We start from the raw sequence: 6,528 nt of genomic DNA, 5'->3' as shown, positions 1-6,528 counted from the left end.
AGATGGCGGCGGCGGCAGAGACGGGACAAGCGGTAGCCCGGAGCGGAAAGCGCCGGAGGGGCCACCGCCGCCTGGCTTCGGAACCCCAGACCCTGCCGCGGCTCGCGGCGGGACCATGGCTTCCTGGGGCTCTTACCTGCCCGCAGCGGACTCGAGGGGACGCGGTTACACGTTCTGCTCGACCGCCCGTTTTGCCGCCTCCGCCTCGCCCTCCCCAACGCCGCTGCCGCCATCTTGTGTCCCGGGCCGGGACTGCGCGCTGCGCATGCGCTGGTACCGCCTCTGAGGGACTTCGCCGCTGCCGCGCCGCCATCTTGAGTGTGGCAGGACCGGCCGGCTCCTTAGACCCCGCTTGCTTTGGGCCCCTCCCTTTCTCCCTTGTCCTTCCCTGCTGTTCCAAACGGGTCTAAGGGGCGGGAGGCAGCTTTGCAGGCCCTGGGGTGTGGACTGAGGAACGAACCCACAAGCACGTGTCCTGCCTCAGTTTCCCCGGCGAGCACACCCGCCTGGAGAAATAGGGGGTGTTCCCCTAGGATTTGGGTGGGCGGTGCGGCTGCAAGGTCGAACTGAGTATGCGCACCAGGGGGCGCGGGGCGGGTTTGAAACCTGCGGGGACTCGGCTCGGACGCCCACCCGGGGGCGGAGTCCTGGTGACGTAAGTTCTGGACGCTCGGAGGACCTGGGTCCTAGCTTCGGGGCAGCTCTGCCACTTTTCTGCAGTCGCTTGTTTTCTGGACGTGAGTCTAGGATGTTTTCCAACCACTTCTCGTATGCAGGCTGCATGCACATCGAACTTTCTGCCCTAATGAGGCTGCACAAGTTCTAAGAACTTAGAAGAAATTCAAAATGGCCTTGAGAGACTTAGAATAAAGATGGCTTTTGCCAAAGTTGGAAAATTGTAAACTAAATGCATCAGAGGACTTTCCACACTTAATATCGGTGGTTGCTAGTTGCAGTCCAAAACCTCACTGAGAACTCAATCCTGCCACAAAAGTTAGTTAGCCCAGCAGGAGGCTGGCAATCGCTAGGAGCCCAAGGCTGGCTGCCTGCAGAGTTCTTTGGTAGGGGCGGGCAGAAGACACTAACTCCACCTCCCTCTGGCCTCCTCTGGAAGCTGATCTTCCAGTCATAGTTTAGGAAGATGGGCTTGCCACCTGCTGTGACGTCCCCTTCCCACGTGGAGCCTTAGCCTGAGCTGGGCTGTGGCTTGTGTGGTGGTGCCTGGTCCCAGCAGCTTGGTGGGGCTGGGGTGTGCTAAGTCGCTTAAGTCGAGTATGACTGCGACCCCATGGACCGTAGCCCGCCATGGTCCTCTGTCCCTGGGATTCTCCAGGCAAGAATACTGGAGTGGTTGCTGTTCCCTCTTCCAGGGGATCTTCCCAACCTGGGGATCGAACCCCCATCTTATGTCTTCTGCACTGGCGGGCAGGTTTGTTTTTCTTTTACCACTAGCGCCACCTGGGAGTGCCAACAAAGCAGAGACAGTACTGTAACAAATAATTAAGAACTAGGCTTCCCATCAGTGTGGGTTCAAACTCCTCCTCCATTCTAGATGTATGGCCTTGGAGGAGTTGCTTAACCTCCGAAGCTCTAGTTTTCTCTAATGGACAATAAGGCTGTCTACATCATCAAGATTTAATGAAAATTAACTGGGATGGTGCCTGTGGAAGTACTCAGCACAGCATATGGCACGAACTGTGCTGTGCTTAGTGGCTCAGTCGTGTCCAACTCTTTGCGACCCCATGGACAGTAGCCCACCAGGCCCCTCTGTCCTTGGGGATTCTGCAGGCAAGAATACTGGAGTGGGTTGCCATCCTCTCCTCCAGGGGCTCTTCCCAACCCAGGGATCGAACCCAGGTCTCCCACATTGCAGGCGGATTCTTTACCAGCTGAGCTACAAGGAGGCACTAACAGATGTTAGCTATTATCACCTCACGGGGTTTGAGGATTGCTCCAAGTAGATCTGAGCCCTCTGGAAATAAACCGGCTCCTTGTAGGCACAGTAGGTGCAGTGATCCTGCCCTCACACTGCCTGCCATTCACTTGGGAGGCTTGACAGGCAAGGGCTTCATCTCAAACACACGCAAGGAAACCACATACCCTGCTTTGGGACTGTCTTGATTTATGTCTGTTATCCTGGTATAGTTATTAATATGGCTTGCTTTCTCAAAAGGGCCCTGGTACGGACAATAAATTATATGGTTACTCTAGACTTATAGAATGCCCCGTGTTACAAGCTCACTAGCTAGTTCTTATTAACACTGGAGTGTAAAAATCGTATAGTGATGGTTACCTGCTTGTCGTCCTGTGTATTCAATGTAATTTTTCATTCCTTAGCACCAAATAACCCAAGTACCTATCTTCTTTTACCATGTAGTCCTCTGCAAGATTCTCCCAGGTGGTGCGGTGGTTAAGAATCTGCCCGTCAGTGCAGGAGATGCAAGAGAGGAGGGTTCAACCCCTGGGTCAGGAAGATCTGGGGGTAGGAACGCACTCCAGTATTCCTTCGTGGAGAATCCCATGGATAGAGAAGCATGGCGGGCTACAGTCCATGGGGCTGCCATCGGACAAGACTGAGCACACGTGCGCACCTCTGCAAGAACCCTGAGAGTGGAAATGGCTATGTCAAATCTACACCTGAGGAAACGGTAGCTGGGGGTGGCAGTGGGGGCAGGGGGTGAAGTGACTGTCTAGGTTCAAAGCCATGAAGGGAGAGAACTGGGATTTTAAGCTCAGGGTTCTCAACACCAAAACTTTTTAAGGCTGATTCCTTAAAATCATACTGCTGCTCTCGTAGAGAAGGAAATCTGGACTTGGGACAAGTGGCTTATCTGAGCTCACACAGTGGTCCTGGACGTTTCCACTTCAGTATCTTTCAGGGTTCTCTAACTCAAGAGTGTTAAACACTCCTCCAAACTTGTTCCTCCCAATATATCCTCATCCCTTCTCTCCATCCTCATTTCTACTTTTTAAAGCAGTTTAAAGCCTTTCTTCTTGTTAACAGTTTAAAACCTTTTTTCTAGTGTATTTGGCATTTTCTAGGGGCTGCAACAAGAACTTTACATACATTCATGTTATTCACAACTTGGACCTTCAAACCTGAACCCTCATCTTTTTCGTCTCCTGCGTTGCCAGGCACGTTCTTTACCACTGCACCAGCACCTGGGAAAATCTTGCAGAGGACTGTGTGGTAAAACAGAAAGAGAAATGATTTGTCACTGAGTGAATCTGATAAATATCACTCAGGTCAAGATATTGCAAGGCACAGGATAATCACTGTTGCCACTACTTTTGCGATATTCACGTCCTTCCTTTTATAGTTTTACCACCTAAGCACACATCCCTAAAGAGTATCCTTTCATTTCACCTGTTCTTTGAATTTTATATAAATGGGATTATATATATGTTTCTTTCTTTTGTTCAACACTGCACTTGCAAGACCCATCTAAGTAGTTGTGTGTATTATAGTTAATTTTCATTGCTGTATCCTGTCTTCCACTGTATATTTTTCTCTTCCACTTGGGGTATATTTGAAGCTCCCCCACCCTGTACCTCTTTTCTCAGTTACTATTGGTTTGGAGATCAGTTCCCAAACTAGTCTGATCATCCATCTGTCCTTTTGGTGGTACATAATCCACCAGTCACAGGAATCTATTTAAGCTTGGTCATATAGCAAATCTGACCAAGTCACCCTGGCCTTAAAACCCTGGAATGTCTCCCCATTGACTGCACAATAAATTCTCAAACCCCTACCTTGGCTTCCAAGATGATAGAAATGAGAGCTACTATGGCAGAACATTTGCTAGGGGCTGCGCCAAGCATTTCACGTACATTCATGTTATTCACAACCTGAACCTTCAAACCAGCTGTCCTTCATTTGGTCCCAGTGATCTCCATGACGTACCTAAATGTGCCAAGTTCTCTCGTGACCCTGGGCCTTTGCATATGCTGTTTGCTGTCACTTTTCCTCCCTTCTTTGCCTAATTCAACCTTCATCTTAACTGAGATGTCACCTCCACCAGTCAGTCTCCCCTGAGTTTGCTCGCACCTAGACCAGACTAGGTGCCTAGGTCATAGGCACCTAGAATACAGAAGGTCACCTCTTCTGTATTCCTCTAACAGCCTGTGCTCAGGCTTTGTTCATTTTCTTCGACCACGAGGCTGTGGACTGCTGAAGGACAGGGCCAGGGCTCATCACTCCTGCAGTCCCCAGGCCCAGCACTGTGCCCAAGCCTCTGAATATTTGCTGACCGCAGACAGACCACACCAGGTTAAAGTCTTGGTGACTTTTTCAGGTGTCCCCATCTCTATTCCAGGCTCTGGTTTCTGTGGTGGGAACACCAAGGCAGCGCCCTTTGGGACACCAAGAAAAACATGAGCTGCCCGATGTGGCAGAGTCCCTGCCAACAGCCTGGAATCCTTTACTCCCAAGATGGGGATGAGCAGGTTGAGTAAAGATCCTAGGACTCTCAAGCACTCCAACAACTCCTCTGTAGAAGCCTCAATAGACAGCAAGCCTGGGGTATGAGAGATGGTTGGGGTAAGCAGAGCTCCTCCAGATATAGCCAGTCCTGGCTGGGAAACCAAGCAGAACCCTGGGGGTGTGGAAGCCCTTTTGAGCAGTTTCTAATCAGGGAAGGCAGGCGATGCAGGGACAAGGGAGGAGCAGTCAAGAAAAAATATCTCAGGGACGTCCCTGGTGGTCCAGTGGTTAAGAATTCGTCTTGCAATGCAGGCAACGTGGATTTGATCCCTGGTGGGGGTTTCCCTGGTGGCTCAGAAGGTAAAGAATCTGTGTGCAATGCGGGAGACCCGGGTCCGATCCCTGGGTCAGGAAGATCCCCTGGAGAAGGGAATGACAACCCACCCCAGTATTCTTGCCTGGAGAATTCAATGGTCAGAAGAGCCTGGCGGGCTACAATCCATGGGATCGCAAAGAGTCAAACACGACTGAGTGGCTAACACTTTCACTTTGCATTGCTTGGGAAGTTAACACCACACATGCTGGGGAGCAACTAAGCCCATGCCTGTGCGTCGCAACTGGAGGGTCCATGCGCCTCAAGGAAAGACCCTGCACGACAGAACGAAGATCCTGTGTGTCTCATTTAAGACCTGACGCGGCCAAATTAGTAAATAAAACATTTTTTTAAAAACAATAGTGCAGCCCTAGGTTAGAGTCCTGGTTCTGCCTCAAGGGATACACACAACAGTATCTTTGAAGTCTTTACAGAACCAAACCCCCGACAAATGGAAGATGTTAGCATTCTTCATTCCAGATTAAAGGAACCAGAGAGACGTATTAAGAGCAGACCACCTGAGGCCAGATTAAAGGAGTACAGGCCCAGCAAACACCCTAATCTTTATCAGCAATCCGGCCCTTCAACCATTGCTATAAAACTCCTCAACAAATCCTCCCCTCACCGAGACACACAGTTTTGAGGGCCACCAGCTCATTGTGTCCCCCTTTGCTTGACAAAGCAATGAAGTTATTTATTCTTTTCTGCTCCACCCCAAACTCTGTCTCTGAGATTCAATGTGGCACCAGTACACAGAGGCCGAGTATTCAGCATCAGCCAGGAGCCTGTTACCAGGGCCTCTGAGGACCCCAGCCGCAAGTCAGGACAAATCCATCTACACGTTAAAGTCAAAACAAAAACATACAGGCTCAGAGCGCCACATATCTTCACATCCTTGTTGTCTCCCACTACAGCAAGAAGCTGCTGAGAGAGAGCCACACATTTCAAGCCCTGAGGTCCTGGCAGTTATGAAACCGTGTAACTCAGATTGGGGCCTCAAACGCATGGCCTTTAAACCAAGATCACACCCAGTCTTAGGACTTGATGAAACTCAGGTTCTTGATGTCCCATCACAGAAAAAATTAGTGAGACAAAGTGATAGGTAACAAGTGGATATATTTGGAGAGAAACATACTGCACAGACAGTGTGGGGCCATCTCGGAAGGCAAACGCGGCACCAAGGTGCAGGTTGTCAGTTTTTATAGGGGTGGATAGTTTCATTACTTTGCCGACAAAGGTCCATCTAGTCAAAGATATGATTTTTCTAGTATTCACGCATGGATGTGAGAGTTGGACTATAAAGAAAATTCAGTGCCAAAGAATTGATTCTTTTGAACTCTGATGTTGGAGGAGATCCAATCAGTCAGTCCTTAAGGAAATCAGTCCTGAACATTCATTGGAAGGACTGATCCTGAAGCTGAAAGTCCAATACTTTGGCCACCTGATGCAAAGAACTGACTCTTTAGAAAAGACCCTGCTGCTGGGAAAGATTGAAGGCAGGAGGAGAAGGGGACGACAGAGGATGAGATGGTTGGATGCCATCAACAATTCGATGGACATGATTTTGAACAAGCTCCAGGAGTTGGTGATGGGCAGGGAAGCCTGGTATACTGCAGTCCATGGGGTGTCAAAGAGCTGGACACGACTGAGTGACTGAACTGAACTGAATTTCATAGGCTAATGAGTGGGACGAGTAGTCCAGCTATTTTGGGGAAGGGGATGAGGATTTCCA

The 6,528-nt window shown here is 49.9% G+C and overlaps 1 protein-coding gene across 2 annotated transcripts in view; it reads right to left on the bottom strand.

The window, feature by feature from the left end:
• Positions 1–1,224, bottom strand: part of PCIF1 (PDX1 C-terminal inhibiting factor 1) — a 12,098-nt gene extending 10,874 nt beyond the window's left edge. The window contains exon 1 of one of the 2 annotated variants that reach the window (XM_010835041.1): positions 137–1,224. The gene's annotated coding sequence lies outside the window, so the exon portion shown is untranslated. The remainder of the gene's footprint in view (positions 1–136) is intronic. The other variant, XM_010835043.1, reaches the window with a different exon arrangement.
• Between the last annotated feature and the right edge of the window lie 5,304 nt (positions 1,225–6,528).

Source organism: Bison bison, unplaced genomic scaffold (assembly GCF_000754665.1).
Source record: "Bison bison bison isolate TAMUID 2011002044 unplaced genomic scaffold, Bison_UMD1.0 scf7180017864038, whole genome shotgun sequence".
Lineage (NCBI taxonomy): Eukaryota > Metazoa > Chordata > Mammalia > Artiodactyla > Bovidae > Bison > Bison bison.
This window is presented reverse-complemented; position numbering and strand designations above follow the sequence as displayed.